This window comes from Notechis scutatus, chromosome 11, assembly GCF_049901735.1.
Source record: "Notechis scutatus isolate UNSWTSFEM ecotype Mainland chromosome 11, rNotScu1.2, whole genome shotgun sequence".
Classification (NCBI taxonomy): domain Eukaryota; kingdom Metazoa; phylum Chordata; class Lepidosauria; order Squamata; family Elapidae; genus Notechis; species Notechis scutatus.
The window spans coordinates 17506187-17523707 of NC_142019.1; the positions used below are offsets into that span (position 1 = coordinate 17506187).

Below are 17521 nucleotides of genomic sequence, written 5' to 3' on the forward strand. Positions count from 1 at the left end.
CCGCCCAGGAGAACGGAGCTGGAAAGCAGGTTATTGGGGTGGGGATGGAATGGGGAATTTGCAGTATCCTTCCCCTGCCACACTATGCCCACAGAACCGGTAATAAAATTTTTTGAATCCCACCACCGCTGTGTTTGGTTTGCCACTTGCACCATGGCTATATAGAGCCTTGCACACCAGAACAACTAGACACAAGGAGATTTTCCCCAAACGCCATCACTCTGCTAAACAAATAATTCCCCCCCACACTGTCCAACTATTTACTAAGTCTGCACTACTATTACTATTAATCTTCTCATCACTCCTTATCACCCATCCCTTCCCACTTGTGACTGTATGACTGTAACTTTGTTGCTTGTATCCTTACGATTTATATTGACTGTTTCCTAGTATGATTTGATTGCTGATTGTACCCTATGACTATTATTAAGTGTTGGACCTTCTGATTCTTGACTCTTGACGTACGTATCTTTTATGTACACTGAGAGTACTTGCACCAAGACTCCTTGTGTGTCCAATCACACTTGGCCAATAAAAAGAATTCTATTCTGTTCTGTTCCATTCCGTTCCCTTCCCTTCCCTTCCACTCCACTCCACTCCACTCCACTCTACTCCATTCCATTCTTAATTCATTCTTAATTCATTCTATTATTCTTCCCTTCCCTTCCCTTCCCTTCCCTTCCCTTCCCTTCCCTTCCACTTCACTCCACTCCACTCCACTCCACTCCACTCCACTCTATTCTAGAAGTTCTGATGAATCTCCCCATGGTAATTATGATCCAGTTCTAATTTCCGGTGGTTGCATCTCATCATTTACTTCTGGTTTTCAGAAAAACCACCCACTCTTGTAGCATCCCTCTGGTCTGGAGAGGTTCTCAGTCATCCAGGTCGTGATTGTCCCAAAGGTGGCAACTTCAGGAAGCAACTGGACTTTCTTGTTTGTTTGTTTTTCTTTTGAAAAAACAAAAAAGTCCAGGGTGTGTGTGTGTGCTGCAACAGTTGTAATGGTTGCGTCACTTTTTTCAGTGCGGTTGTAACTTTGAACAGTCACTAAATAAATGATTGTGAGTCAAGGACCACCTTATTAAATCCACTCCAATGGTGAATACTCTACCAGAATGTAAGGAAAACTTATATTTTCCAGAAGGTGTTGATGGAATATCTTCCAGTATGTAATTAAAAGTCTGTGCTGTGCATATTTACTAGGACTATTAATTTAATAATTGGCTGAGTGTATTTTTTCAGCATTGCTGATTTTGGTGCTATGGATATGGCATTATATGTGCATCCGTTGTATAAATGATATTTATTGCAGATGGTTGGTTATTCTTGTAGCATGGAACTTTTTCTCTTGATCCTTATGTTATACCACGGAAGTTACATATATTGCTAATGAGCACAGTTGGAGTAGGAAGCAAAGAAATGTAATTAATTAATTAATTAATTCTGCAGGATATTTTGTAAGAAAGGAAAAGTGCTTAATTAATCTCCAGTTAATTATTTAGCATTTATGTGATAATGTAGATTTTTCCTCCAATTAAAAACAAACAAATTGGACTGCAATAAAGAGCAGATGAAAATAGAAAGTGAATTAATTCTACGATGGAGAACAATAATGAAAAGAATTCTCCTTTAAATGTAAGATATTCTATCTGTTTTCCCCGCTGTCTTCCATACCTTTTTAAAAACTTCTTTGTGGTACAATCTAAACCCATGCCTGAAGTATTAATACCACTTTATAAAGTCTTAGTAAGACCACACCTAGAATGCTGCACCCAGAGGGTCAACCTGTTTTCCAAAGCACCTGAAGGAAGGACAAGAAACAATGGATGGAAACTCATCAAGGAGAGAAGCAACCTGGAATTAAGGAGAAACTTCTTAAGAAGTTTTAAGAACAGTTAAACAATTAAGAACAGTTTAAGAACAGTTAATCAATGGAATATCTTGACTTTAGAAGTTGTGGGTGCCCCATCAATGGAGGTTTTAAGAAGAGACTGGACAGCCATTTGTCTGAAATGGTATAGGGTCTCCTTTTTGAGCAGGGGGTTGGACTAGAAGACCCCCAAGGTCCCTTCCAGCTCTATGGTGAATTTGAAGCGTCTTTAGAGAAAAAGAAAACTAAATTGAACAAAATCATGACCTGACTCAGCTTATACTCTTCATCAAATACTTCCAGAAATACATTTAATGAGAGGGCACCACTGAAGAAAATAACTTCAGAAATATTGATTGATAACTTCAGAAATATTGACTCCATTTTTAAAAGAAGCAATATCGTTAGGAGGCATCTTTAAAATTTCTCAAAGGCAACATTTTAAAGCAAGACGGGGATATTTAAAACCTTATTAACTCGCTTGAAATGAAGCTAGTGGAAAAATTAAAGCTAATTTCAAATGAGGTTATGTTATATTTAAAGGTTTCAAAGACCCTTGCAAAAGGCAGGATGTGTAAGTATTTCCATTTCAAATGGAAAAAAATATTTCTCTGTTAAGAAAGCTTCAGTGGAAAAAGGTAAACGTTGCCAGTAAAACTATCAACCAACATCTCCAGGCTAATTTCTGCCTTAACCCTTTAAAAAAAGAAAGTCATGTAAAGATATAGGAGTAATCTTTAAAAAGAGATTCTTAAATCCTAAAATATGCAAAAACCCTGGATGCAATTATTAAAAGCATTTTAATGCAAAAACCAACAGACAAAACGTGAACAAAAGTTTGGCAAATATTTAGAATTTTAGAAAATAATGAATATATAAAGAGATAATTTTTCTTTTCTTTTTTATTTGATATCATATTTATAAAATGTTTTCAGGATAGATTTGGTATGTTTATATGATTTGTTATAAAATAAACTAAGTAAATTATAGTTATCTCGCAAAGTATGAATGAATAAAATTATAGTCAAATGATTGTTTAATAGTGACACTAGGGTATATAATTTCTGATTGATAATATGAGTTATTATGTAATGTAACTGTAATTGAGACTACGAAATGGATGCACAAAAATTGGTAAACCAACCGACGCACTGTTTGTATATTTATGAAAGAAAGCTGGATGTTTTTATGTTTTGTTTGTTTTGTTTGTCTTTAAAAACTAATAAAATTGTTTTCAAAAAAAAAAAAAAAAGTTTGGCAAATGAGTGGAGACCAGATACAGGTAATCTTAGGCTAACATTCAGGGACCATTCAAAGTTACAACCATTTTTCACATTTCACGATTTCACGCAGTATCCTTGTAGTCACATGATCGAAATTTGGACCCTTAGCAACTGGCTTGTATTTATGATGGTTGCCGTGTCCCAGAGTCATGTGATCTTCTTTTGCAACCTTCTGACAAGCAAAGTCAATGGAGGAGCCAGATTCACTTAGCAAGTGTGCAACTAACATAACAACCGTATTGATTCACTCATGAGGGGCAAATGACATGGGTTTTGTTGTTTGTTAATGTTCTGACCAAGGCTTCCTGAGACCGCAATTAAGCACATGCTTAGTCCAAACAACTCTTGTTTTATTTCAACGCTGGGAATTATGTGCATTCCCAGCCCGTAATGAGTCCCAAACAGTCCCTCGAGATAAGCACCCACCTTTCTCTCCTTTGAATTGCTGCCAACAAGTAAAGTGCCAAATTAACTGTAAAAATCCAACCGAAGTACAAAGTCCACACAGAGCTTCCAGGTTTAATCCGAACAGAGCAAACGACTTTGCTTCCTGCAAAGGTTTCCTCATCTTTGCCTGACCTTTATACTTTCTGGGAGAGGCAATCACCTCCCAGCCTTACTCCTGAGTCACCCCTTTTGTCTCAGCTGCTCTTGCCTTCTAGCAGCTCTGCGCACACACAAACTGGGAACAGGCTCCCCTTGCTCCTCGGCCTCACTGCTGCCAGATTCTGGAGACTCCGGAGTCAGCATCCCACTCCCAGATGGCGCTGGCCCAATCTCTGCATCGGATGCAGGACCCTCGTCTGAGTCCTCCCCAGACTAGTCCCTGTTCATTCCCACTGTCTGATTCTGCTGCCGTCTCCACAGGCTGCCAGTGAACCACAACAGTTAACTCCCATAGTTACCTTGTATTTTAATTTGATTTATTTTCTCTCTGTTAAAAGGATGTTCAGATTTATTAGCTTTTAACATTCCTAAACTGATAAACAAACTGGAGACTAGCTCCAGATAAGAAAAGTTTGTTAGTACAACTCAGGGTCTGGTTTATCCCTTTTGTGAACTCTAAACAACCTTTCAAGACACTGAGCTTGTCGATCAGAAAGATCAGCAGTTCGGCAGTTCGAATCCCCAGCACTGCATAACGGAGTGAGCTCCCATTCCTTGTCCCAGCTTCTGCCAACCTAGCAGTTTGAAAGCATGTAAAAAAAAGTAAGTAGAAAAATAGGGACCACTTTGGTGGGAAGGGAACAGCATTCCATGCGCCTTTGGCATTTAGTCCTGCTGGCCACATGACCACGGAGACGTCTTCGGACAGCGCTGGCTCTTCGGCTTTGCAACGGAGATGAGCACCGCCCCCTAGAGATGGAAATGACTAGCACGTATGTGCGAGGGGAACCTTTACCTTTAAACAATCTTTCTCCTTACAATTAGGGGAGGTTACTTTCATTCTATTCAATCAACTTTCCTCTTGCATTTTCTTTGCTGTGTTAACAATAAAAAGGAGGGAAATATGGGGCTCGTGGTTCTCTCTCCCTTTTACACAGACAGATCCCACTTTATCCAGGTTAACCTAAAACCTGTTTTTAAACCATCTTCCAATTCAGTTGCTTATTGGGAAGGTAAACTGAGGCAGAACCTAGAGCCAGATTTGGCTTTCACTTAAGAACTCATAAAATGGGACAAAACTCATTTAACGATCGTTCTCTCTTAGCAATGGAAATTTGGGGGCTCAACTGTGGTCGTAGGTTGAGGGTTAGCTGGATATTTTGTCTCCTGTTTTATCAGAGGCCATAAAGGCGCCAAGAATAAAGACCTTTTAAAACTTTCCATTAATATACATTGAAATGCACGGTAAGAATCTTGCTTAACAGCTTGGCAGATGCAGTGAGAAAGCATTTCACTTTAGAACTCCTCATTTCATGAAACATGAAAGGAGTTTCCTGAAGTACGAGACTGTTTGTTTACATTCTGATCTTACACAACAGTCACAGCTTTTGAATCATCTGATTGTTTGGGTAGCCAGCCAAGATGCAAATGCTGATTTATATCATTGCACAATATATTTACTTAGTACTGGGGAAAAAGAGATGATCTCTGTGTGTTTTGCTTTGGAATGGAAAACCCTGGAAGGCAATTTATACATTGACTTAACCGATTCTCCCACAATTACGCGGGGCATAAACTATCAACATTTCCATATTTACATTCCAGGAAAATCTGTTTTGGAACCAGGCAGTTATGTGTATTGAAGTAAAAAATAGATTAATTATACACTCAGTAATGAACTGAGTTTAGCTCTCTTTCGTTCTAGGGACTGAAGTGGGTTTAAGCCATGAATCCTGATGGGCTCAAATCAGGAGATTTCATTTTCAGTAGCTTTATGATAGGTTAGCTAGAATGAATTCTGGTTAGTGCCTTCTCCCTTGAGGGAGAATAAACAGGTTGGGAAGTGAGGGCCACACACGATGGATTTTGTAATACTTGAAACATGATTTTTGTAGTACTGTTGCACTGGCTAACTAATGTGGGTTTTCTTGCATTTTTTTTATTTGCTTTTTCAGTTGTATTGCTAATAATTTGCCATAACCTTCTTACCGATACCTGTTTTGATGTTTTACTTTGCAAATGTTTCTTTTACTTTTACTCAGAATACAACGCTCTTTTCTATGGCTTTGCTCACATATTATTGGATGCTGTAATTCTTGTGAGGTAACTGAACAGATGACTATTTCTAACCCAATCAACTTTTGCTTTGAAATTCTTTGTTGTGCTAAACTATAAAAGTAAATATAATCCATTTCTCCAGGTTTCCCCTTTTCACTTCATAGGGAGACTCCAGTTTATCTGTAATAAGTTGCTTTTAAATGATCTTCTGACTCGGTTACTTATTGGAAAAGGTAAACCGAGGCAGAACCTGGGGCCAGATTTGGCCAACAAATGAGAATAAAATTGAAGTATTATAAAAAGGTGAGATGTATCTATCAGTGGTGGTATTCAGCCGGTTTACACCGGATTGGGCGAACCGGTAGCAAGAATTTGGCATGGGTCGCTGAATCGGTAGTAAGTTCTGGCTAGCCATGCCCCCCCACCCAGTCGCTTGGAGGGGTGCTGTGCGCCCCTCCCATGCTCTGTTCCTTTTCTTCCAGAGCCCCAGAGGAGCCTTAGGGGAGCAACCCCCCCCCCCGAGGCTTCTCTGAGGCTAGGAAGCTCCCCAAAATGGGTGGGGGCTGCAAAAAAGCCATGCCCACCCAGTCACATGGCCACACCCATCAAGCCATGCCCACAGAACCGGTAGTAAAAGTTTTTGAAGTCCACCACTGGTATCTATCCCTTCTTTTGAAGACCTTGATAGACTTTTAGAAATGCCAGCCTCTTCAAAAGAATATTGTTTCTTTCTTTTTAGTACTTCCAAAACTGCTCTTGTGGAGTGTTCAGTATTGCATGGTAATTCCAGGAAATGCAGAAAAAACTAAATCACTGCTCTTGAAACCATGTCACTGCTCTTGTGGTGTGGCTTGATGGCATGGTCATTCCAGGAAGTGAAGAAAAATGCACTTCTCTTGTGGAGCGTTCAGTGTTGCACAGTAAGTCCAGGAAGGGCATAAAACTAACTCTTTGCTCCTCCAAGTACTTAGCTTTGCAACAGATACACTACGAAGCACTTTTAATGTGTCTAAAAAAGTAACATGACACCCTTGAGCTGCCTTGAAAAGCTCGTCTATGAAAACATGCCCAATGAAACCTCCAATTTGGCTAAATTTATAACAGATTTTTAAAAAATTGACTCAAATGAATCATATTTCTAAGAGCAGACTGTAAAATGAGTGTGTGTTAAACTTGCTCCTCTAACACACACTCAGTAGATCTGCAAGCAGGCATTTAAACTCACTGCTTCTCAGAGCTACTTTATTGGTGCATGAACATTTCTTAATTCCTCTTTCCCAACTGCTGAGCAAACTGCAATTTCTCTCCATGATGGCGAGGAGTCCCATCAAGCTTAATCAACATTGGATTATTCACCGAGGAACACACGAAATGGTCCCACCGAAACACTTTGCCTTCTTTCACAAAGTGCACTCTAAAATAATGCAGTGGTGTGGTTTTGGCTATATTGTGCAAATCCAGACACTGTGGTTGGTAAACCAAGATTTATGGTTCAGTGTGGAGTGGGAAGCCAACCCAGGGGGATTATTCAGTTAATCACCTGTTGTAAACGCAAAGCTTTGTGGCCAAAGGTCCTTCAACAGTCATTTTGAGCAAGGCTCTGGGCCACATGTAGATTATATTAATACAGAATAACATAGGTGGGGAGGGATCTTGGAGGTCTACTAGTCCAGCCCCTGCTCAAGGCAGAAGACCTTATACATTCCCAGTCAAATGGTTGTCTAATAATCTATTCTTGAAAACCTCAAGTGATAGAGCGCCCACAGCTTCTGAAGGCAAAATCAACACACCTCACCATCAGGAAATCTCCCTCCAAGTTCCAGGCTGGATCCCTCCCCAATGACCCTCCACCTGTCTTGCCTTCAGGTGCCCCTGAGAACAAGCTGATCCCCTCCTTTTCTTGCTGGAAAACTGGAATTATTTTTAGATAAAGAAAAGAAGTCAAGAAACTGGGAACAGCCTTGGAGTAAGGTTGACCCCATACAGCTTGCCAGGCACCTGAGCAGTGTCTCAATTAAGGTAAAGGTTCCCCTCACACATCCGTGCTAGTCATTTTCCGGCTCTAGGGGGCGGTGCTCATCTCCGTTACAAAGCCGAAGAGCCAGCGCTGTGTGAAGACGTCTCCCTGGTCATGTGGCCGGCATGACTCAACGCCGAAGGTGCACGGAATGCTGTTACCTTCCCAGCAAAGGGGTCCCTATTTTTCTACTTGCATTTTTACGTGCTTTCGAACTGCAGGTTGGCAGAAGCTGGGACAAGTAATGGGAGCTCACTCCGTTATGTGGCGCTAGGGATTCAAACCACCGAACTGCTGACCTTTCTGATCGACAAGCTCATGTCTTAGCCACTGAGCCACCACGTCCCTATAGTGTCTAAATTACTGAGACAGTAAAAAACAAACAACTATTTTAAGGCAGTTCTAATGTTCTAATTCCTCTGCATAAAATACAGAACTGGATGCTTAGAGCTTAGCCTTAATTTCTCTTTCATGTCAGGTTCTGGAAATCAATCTCTGTCTCTATCGCTCTCTCTATCTCTAATATCTCTATATACTGGTGCCTTTAAGTCAGTATTGTCCTGGCAACTGCCTAAATTATAGTTGGTGGTCCTTGACTTACCGCCACAACTGAATTCAAAACTTCTTGTGATGACCCAGGGTGGGATACAAAAGCAACAAAGTCACAAAAACAGGTGAAGTTCCTTTAATACCTTCAACTTGGCTTCAAAGGTCCAAATATCATTGACTGGAGACAAAAAAACTCCCCCACAAACAGCTGCTAAAAGGAGGAAATGCCGTTCAAACTATTAATTATAAATAAAAAAAACAACACAAACCACACTGAAGCAATTAATGAGACAAGGCAGGATAAGGGCTTGAAGATGTCCACAGATATCGAAATACACACACTGGGAAGGATGCCAGAACTCATATAAAAACTGAAAGACTAGAATTATTTCACACTTTGCTTCCAGCACTGGGCCATGTGCAGTTTGTCCTTTTAAACAGTCCTCACAGCTGCAGCCCATGAAGGGGATCAGGGCCCCTTCCTCCCATGTAGACCACACCATTCACATTTCTCCCTTATCCTTTCCTCCGTGCGTGCCCTAGGATGAAGAGGGGGTGGGCCTGGGTCTTCCTCTGACCACCCAGCCGGCCTCTGCCCTTCCCCAGCTTCCTCCACACCCTCCAGAGCCACGCTCCCACTCCCTGTTGGCTGTTCCTCATCTTCCTTGGAGTCAGTCTCCAACAGGGGCATGACACTTCTGTTGCCAAGCAAGAGAGCTGTTGAGAGTTCTGCTCCGTATTATGACCTTTCTGGCCACCATTGTAAAGTGAATCACTGCACTTGTTGAGTTAGTAACTCTATTGTAAAATGAATGTGGTTTCCCCATTTGACTTTGCTTATTAGAAGAACATCAAAGGGGATCATGTGATCCCGGAATACTGCAGCCATCATAAATACGAGCCAGTTGCCAATCATCCTAATTTTGATCACGTGACCATGGGGATGTTGCATAAGTGTGAAAAATGGGCATAAATCACTTTTTTTCAGTGGCGTTGTAACTTTGAATAGTCACTAAATGACCACATGTAGTCCCTGCTCGTGTTGTGTTAATAAAATGCACCCTCCCACGTACATAAACGGCATTCACTACCACACCTGCGCGATGCCCCCCCCCCCCATATATGTGTGAACTGCCGAAATTTCTCCTGCAAGACAACTATCCCGGCAAGATGGGCTGGGGCTGAGTAGCAACAAGGGGAAGAATTAGTCGAGAACCAGTAAAGCAAATTGTTGATATCCACTGACCGTATCCTAAAGATAGGCTAGCCAGCAGGCTGACCTACCAGAAAGGGATAAATAACAAGAAGGTCACTCAGGCAGCTCTGTCAAAAAACAAAAATTTTCTAATCTCCTGCTGGGTTTTGCATTTGTCTGCTTTCTTCTTTGCTTTGTCTTTGAAATCGAGTAGGCCAAGCCTATAGAAACGGCGGCTCTGCCTTTGCTCAGGGCTGCTCAGCGGGCTGCCAAAGCTTTGCACTGCAGGCTGTGGATGTTTGCATGCTTAATAACTCCGTGTTGCATCTTCAAAGTGTCGGGGTTGCTTTTGCTGAGCCATCTTTTGGCAACAACCGTGCGAGGACCCAAAGGGTTTCAGAGAGCGGAGATCTGTGGACAGAATCCTGGAGATAACTTGACGAAGATATGCAGGAGCTCTTACGAGAAAATAAATGCCAGCTCAGTCCGGGAAACGGTGAAGTGTGTGTGTGTGGGGGGAGGGGAAGGCTCAGAATAACTGACCTTGGATTTCTTTAGGTTAGAAGCAAAGGCAGAAGGAAATTCTGATGGATTTTTAGACTTCTTTTATTATGCCCCTAGGACAAGGGCTCTCCAAACTTGGCAACTTTAAGACTTTGTGGACTTCTGTTGGAAGTTATAACCCAGCCCCCTCCTAGGAAAATGAAATATTTTACGATATACTTAAAAAGGCAGAATATTTCCCCTAAAAAGAATAGACGAAATTCAGAGAGGCAGAAGCTCAGCCCGTTGCCTTCACCAAAATGGTAGAAGCAGCATTGTGCCATTGCGATATAAGACATACCCCTTGTCTTTGTCCGAGTGCTGTCATGACACCTGCACAGAAAAAAAGGCTGGAGCTGGCGTCACCATAGCACACTGATGCTTTTAGGGGTACGCCTTCTCTCCAGCCTCTGCCCAGGAGCCTTTGGTGAAACCGATGCCTTATACCCGTGATGGCAAACCTGTGGCACGCATGCCAGAAGTGACACACAGAGCCCTCTCTATGGGACGTGCACCAGCCAGCTGGTCTCCAAAAACAAGCCACTTTCTGGGCCATTTTTTCTGGGGCATTTTGGGGCCTTTTTCGGGCTGTTTTGGCCTGAAAAATGGCCTGAAAATGGTCCAAAACACGGCCTGAAAATGTACCAAAAATGACCTGAAAAATGCCCCCCAAACAGACCATTTTGGGGGCATTTTCAGGCCAAAAACAGCTCAAAAATGGGCTGAAAATGGACCCAAACTGCCAAAAAGCAGGTATGCGCACACCGGCCAGTTGGTCTTCAGTTTTCCAGTGCTCTGGCACCCCCACATGCATGGGCATGCGTGCATGTTCTGATTTGGGCACTCATTGCTGGAAAGGTTCAACCATCACTGCCTTATATCAGCAGCTCCCAACCTTTTGGGCACCAAGGACCAGTCCCATGATAAAGGAAATTTCCACAGACCAAGAGGGCATGGTTTCACATGCTACCTGGATCCCGTGCATGCACAGCTGAAGCTTCTCTCACTTGCACAGCCCGGTGTCAACCCTGACGGAAGCCATTTTGTAGCTTCAGTGTTGCCACACTGGAGCTGGGGAATAGGGAGGAGGGAATAGAGGTAGCTGGGGGTTTTGTAGCCAAAACAAAATACTTTCTCCTGAGAACCAAGGATATTATCACACCTGGTCTGAGAGAGGAGGAGTGATGTTACCAGGCAACCAGACTGCAACTTGATTGGACCATGTGACTGAGTGTTTTGGGAAAGGGATAAACTTTTACTTTTAATTAGATGAAAACCGTGGGAACCTTCAGAGTCAGTTTTCACCAGAACTGTGCCAATATGATACAGTGGAACCTCGGGTCGCAAATGTTTCTGTTCGTGACCAAATTGGGTTCTGACCAAAAATCCATCCAATTTTTTAATCGGGTCAGGATTCAAAAATCGGATCGCGAACAAACCCTGGTGCAGCAGATTCCCTTTCCATGCCGATTCCCCCTTCCGCGCATGTGCACTTCTTGCAAATTTTTGTCCATGCGTGCGCAGTTGGTTGTCCTTCCGGTCATGACCAAATTGGGTTGCAATCGTAGTCCTGGAATGGATTACGGTCACAACCCGAGGTTCCATTGTTATCCAATAAAATTATTCTTTGAGGAATTGACCTGCCTCAGAGTTTAGTTTGCTATGGGTATATGACTTGGAACCCTGGTTTTTAACAGGCCACAGACCAGTACCATCCATGGCCTGAGGGTTGGGAACCCCTGAATTCAGAGTTGGTATTCAGCCAGTTCTGACTGGTTTTGGAGAACTGGTAGCGGAAATTTGGAGTAGTTCGGAGAATCAGCAAATCTCACCTCTGACTGGCCCCGCCAACCCCATCTATTCTCTGCCTCCCAAGTCCCAGCTGATCGGCTGGGTCTTCTTTGGTTGCCCTGCACAGGAGAATGGAGCTGGTAAGCAGGTTAGTGGGGTGGGAGGGGATGTGATTTTGCAGTAACCTTCTCCTGAGATGCCCACCAAGCCATGCCCACCAAGCCACACCAACCCATCAAGCCACGCCATGTCCACCAAGCCATGCCCACAGAACCGGGAGTAAAAATTTTTCAATCCCACCACTGCCTGACTTATACTACCTACAGAACCTTACACAAAATCTTACGTATTTAATATTACATGTGTTGACAGCGGCGAGAATTGTAATTGCACAATATTAGAAGAATGAGGATACTCCTACACACAAGAATACAACCAAAAAGATACTAGACTGTGCAGAGATAGATAGATTGACACTAAAATAAAGGATAAGGAAGAAAGAATACATGGAATTTGTTTTATCGGTGGTTAGGTAATAGAAGTAGAAGTTAAAAGATAAAAGATTAATACTATGTACAAGTAAATTATGAAAGATTATTATATATAAGTAAACAATATACTATTATTATTACTATTATTATTAGCATTAGTATTATTATGAATATTGGTGTCATGCCCCTATCGGAGCCTGAATCCAAGGAGGAAGCCAAACAGCTGACTGGGAGTGGGAGTGTGGCTCCGTTGGCTGTGGAGGAAACTGGGGAAGGGCAAAGTCTGGCTGGGCAGAGCAAGGAAGAAGTAGAACAAGGGAGTTATGAGGAAGACCCAGGCCCACCCCCTCTTCATCCTAGGGACAAATGGAGAAGAGAGCAACATAGGTTACGTGACTTGTGGGGGAGGAAAGGGCCCTGATTCCCTTCATTAGCCACAGCTGTGAAGACCATTGATAAGAAAGGCAGACTGTGTGCAGCAGCTGCTGGGAACAAATGTGAGTTTATCTTGTGTGTACTTTGGTTATCTGTGTTCCTGGCATCCTCCCAACCGTGTTCTTCACATCTGGAATTCCTTCTCTTTCCCTGCTGAACTAATTACCTCATTTTGCCTTGATTGGACTTACAGTTACAGTTTTTGTTGACCACGTTTTGGACTTGATTCTCTGCAGCCAAAGGCTGTTCTTGGGAGAGTTTTTCTTCAGCCCAAAAGGTAACCAGGACATTGGGGGCAAAGTCGGAGCTAATAAAGGGACTCCTACTGATTATCTGACTGTGTTGCCTTTGTGCCACACCCCTTTGGGTCATCACAGTTGGACTGTATAAGCAAAATGACCCAGACAATGCAATGTTCATTAAGCATTCATATTGATAAAAAATTTTTTTTTGCACAAATTCTTCAGCAAAACCAACTCTAACAATTTCACATTAATTCAGTGAAACTCAATGCCGGCTATAGCCAATGTCTACAGCAGGGGTGTCCAACCTTGGCAACTTTAAGACTTGTGGACTTCAACTCCCAGAATTCCTCAGCCAGCAAAGCTGGCTGAGGAATTCTGGGAGTTGAAGTCCACAAGTCTTAAAGTTGCCAAGGTTGGACACCCCTGGTCTACAGCATCTGAGAAGAAGAAGTCCGCATTAGTAAAACAATAGCTCCATCCTGTAATTCATTTCTTCCACAAAGCGTTTCCATTCACTCAGGTACACTCTGCTCAGAAACCTAGTTAAAATAATCCCCCGCTGATTGTCAAAGCCGCTGCTTCGCTCAAAATTCAAAGAGGGCTCCCCAGAGTCACGGAAAGCAGAAAGTTCTCCTCTTATCTCCTCTTATTAATAATGTGGCCGCAATGGAGGAGAAGGCTGTTTTGGCGTTTGAGTGACAGCACATATCTCGCTTTGGGCCAGTCCCCGTTCAGCACTCAAAGCCAGCCGTATCTTTATTTTATTTATTTATTTATTTGATTTGCCAATTGTTTACAAGATAATAAGTATAAGTGTATACATAGTTGTGAATACATGAAATGGGTACATATAAGAAAAATAAAAGAAGAATAAGAGAAACAATAGGACAGGGATGGTAGACACGTTGGTGCGCTTATGCACGCCCCCTACAGACCTCTTAGGAAAGGGGTGAGGTCAATAGTAGACAGTCTAAGGTTAAAGTTTTTGGGGTTTGGGGAAGAAACTACAGAGTCGGGTAGAGTATTCCAGACATTGACCACTCTATTGCTGAAGTCGTATTTCCTGCAATCAAGTTTGGTGCGGTTTACTTTGAGTTTGTATCTGTTGTGTGCTCTTGTGTTGTTATGGTTAAAGCTGAAGTATTCATTGACAGGTAGGACATTGCAATGTATGATTTTATATACCATGCTTAAATCAGACCGAAGACGGCGTAATTCAAGGTTTTCTAGTTCTAGAATTTCAAGTCTGGTGGCATAAGGTATTCTACAACGAGTAGAGGAGTGGAGAACTCTTCTTGTGAAATATTTCTGGACTTTCTCAATTGTGCTAATATTAGATACGTAATGTGGGTTCCAGACTGATGAACTGTATTCGAGTATTGGTCTAGCAAATGTTTTGTATGCTCTTGTGACAGACGAGCATCTCCCCTCATCCAATCACGGAGCATCTTTTTCAACTTCACAGCCATGATTGAAGCTCCGTCTGGGTAGGTTAGAGGAAAAGCTACTGGACAAAGGGCTGAAGAAGTTCAGCTAGACTTTTTTTCACCACACCTCCCCGCGGATATCCCTGAAGCCACACATTGGCTTGATTTACACAAGCCATATCATGCTTAAAGTGGTGGTATTCAAATTTTTTTTTTTACCACCAGTTCTGTGGGCTTGGCTTGGTGGGCATGACTTAGTGGGTGTGGCAGGGGAAGGATACTGCAAAATCCCCCTTCCCTCCCCACCCCACTAACCTGCTTTCCAGCTCCGTTCTCCTGTTCAGGGCAACAAAAGAAAACCCAGCCGATCAGCTGGGACTCAATGGGAGGCGGAGAATAGAAGGGGGCGGGGCTAGTCAGAGGTGATACTTGCCAGTTCTCCGAACTACTCCAAATTTCTGCTACGGGTTCTCCAGAACTGGTCAGAACCTGCTGAATACCACCTCTGGTCCAAACCAATGCACCATAAACTTACTATCCTTAATTCAGTTTAACTGGAATTTGGAGGGTTTTTTTAATGTGTGCTTCACTGGGTTGCTCAATGCAACCATCTGTTACCCGATTGTCCGACATCTTTTCCAACCCTCCAAATTGGGTTTACTCAGTCCTTACATCAAGGGTGTCCAATTCAAGGCCTGCAATGTGGTTGGATCCAGCCCATGGGGTCGTCCTGGTCTACCCAATGCAAAGAGGAAAGATCGGGCCAGTGTAGCTTCGGCTCGATCTACCCAATGCGAAGAGGAAACATGCCAGCAGTTTGGGGAATGGCGTCAAGATGGCCACACCCACTCAATTGGCCACACCCACTCAGCTGGCCACACCCACCCAGTCGGCCATGCGCACCCGCCCCCCCTGAAGTCAGCTACAACCCTGATGCGGCCCTCAATGAAAATGAGTTTGACACTCCTGGCTTACATGAAGCATGTTTATTTATTTATTTTATTTGTCATGCAAGAATTAGATAACAGGTATAAGTATAAACGTGATTATGAATATATGAAATGGGTACGAATAAAAAGGAACATTAGGACAGGGACGGTAGGCATGTTGGTGCGGTTAAAAACTCAACTAGCTTAAGTTTTTAAATTAAAAATTAATTTTAATTAAATAAAAAAATAATTTTTTATTTAATTAAAATAAAATAATTAAATGAAAAATTAAATAAAAAATTCAAAAAATTAAATTAGTTTTGGTATTGTGTAAACTAGCTACCAATCCTCGCCTCTGCCCACAGATCAGAGCTGGTCTTCAGCCGGTTCTGACCAGTTCTGGAGAACCGGTAGCAGAAATTTTGAGTAGTTTTGAAGAACTGGGAAATCCCACCTCTGACTGGCCCGCCAACCCCATCTCTTCTCTGCCTCCCATTGAGTCCCAGCTGATTGGCTGGGTCTTTTTTGGTTGCCCTACACAGGAGAACGGAGCTGGAAAGCAGGTTAGTGGGGTGGGGAGGGAAGGGGGATTTTGCAGTATCCTTCCCCTGCCACGCCCCCCCAAGCCACGCCCACCAAACAACACCATGCCCACCAAGCCACGCCTACAGAAATGGTAGTAAAAAAAAATTTGAATCCCACCACTGCCACAGATGTGATTACAATCTCTTGTGACTTGGCTCAACAATAGGGAGGGATGTGGTGGACTTCACTGAAAAGCCGAACATGGAAATAGCGTATGAGACACAAGCCCACAACTCTCCTTCAGGCCTTCTTTCTTTCTTTTTATTCCCTGCTCACTTCATTCATATTATTTCCCCTCCGAGGGCTTTTTTTTAAAAATGAACAACATCTTGAGAACCTGCTTTTCAAACCGTGCAGTTATTTCTCTTTATCTGCGGAGCAGAACTGACATCAATGGAAGTCCCACGTGTGAAAATGAACATACAGAATAACTTTTTTTAAGATCAGATTTTCATTAGCCACTTCGATCAGAGAAGACCCAAATTGTCCTCATCCCACAAGCATGGGCCTCCACACTCCAGGACTTTTTTTGATCTTTTCTAGGCCATGTCTAATTAGTTTTGAAATTCGGGACCATTTCAAATGCCTTCCACTTTTTCCCTCCGAGAAATCCATGCCTCAAAATTTATGAGGCTCTAATTGATAAAATGGACAGGAGGACCTAGCCCTCAAGTTCAAACAGCAAATACTAAAATCAAACATCCAACTCTGATTTTTTTTTAATCCACGTGATTAGCAACCACAAACCAGAAAAGTTCTTTGATTGTAAAACTTTGCAAACAGGGAAAGCTAAATGAGAAACCATTTGCATCTGCCTTTTAAGTTATTTGATTTATCCCCCCTCCTCCCAAAAAAACAAACCCCCACACACAGGTGGGCGAATTTTAGAATCAAAGTAAATATTTGTTGAACAATATCATGAGCTGCTCGTGCTGCACCACTGCAGAGGGAAGGAAATAGGAAATGTAAGCTTGAATACTTCTCCATGCTGAGGAAACAAAGTTTGTTTGTAAAAATAGAATAGAATAGAATATTGGCCAAGTGTGATTGGGCACACAAGGAATTTGTCTTGGTGCAAATGCTCTCAGGGTACATAAAAGAAAAGATACATTCGTCAAGAGTCAAGAATCATCAGGTACAACACTTAATAATAGTCATAGAGTACAATAAGCAATCAAATCATACTAGGAAACAGTCAATATAAATCATTAGGATACAAGCGACAAAGTTACAGTCATCCAGTCACAAATGGGAGGGGATGGGCGATAAGGAGTGATGAGAAGGTTAATAGGAATAGTAATGCAAACTTTGTAAACATTGTTGAGGGAATGAGTTGTTTAGCAGAGTGATGGCGTTGGGGGAAAAACTGTCCTTGTGTCTAGTTGTTCTGATGTGCAATGCTCTATAGCATTCCTTGTGTGTCCAATCACACTTGGCCAATAAAAGAATTCTATTTCTATTTTCTATTTCCTAATTTAAAGCAAAGGATGAAGA

General features: G+C 42.3%; 1 protein-coding gene across 2 annotated transcripts in view; it reads right to left on the bottom strand.

Annotated features, from left to right (window-relative positions):
• The window catches only part of MEGF11 (multiple EGF like domains 11), a 530131-nt gene that overhangs the window by 84058 nt on the left and 428552 nt on the right, over window positions 1-17521 (bottom strand). The window lies entirely within an intron of this gene.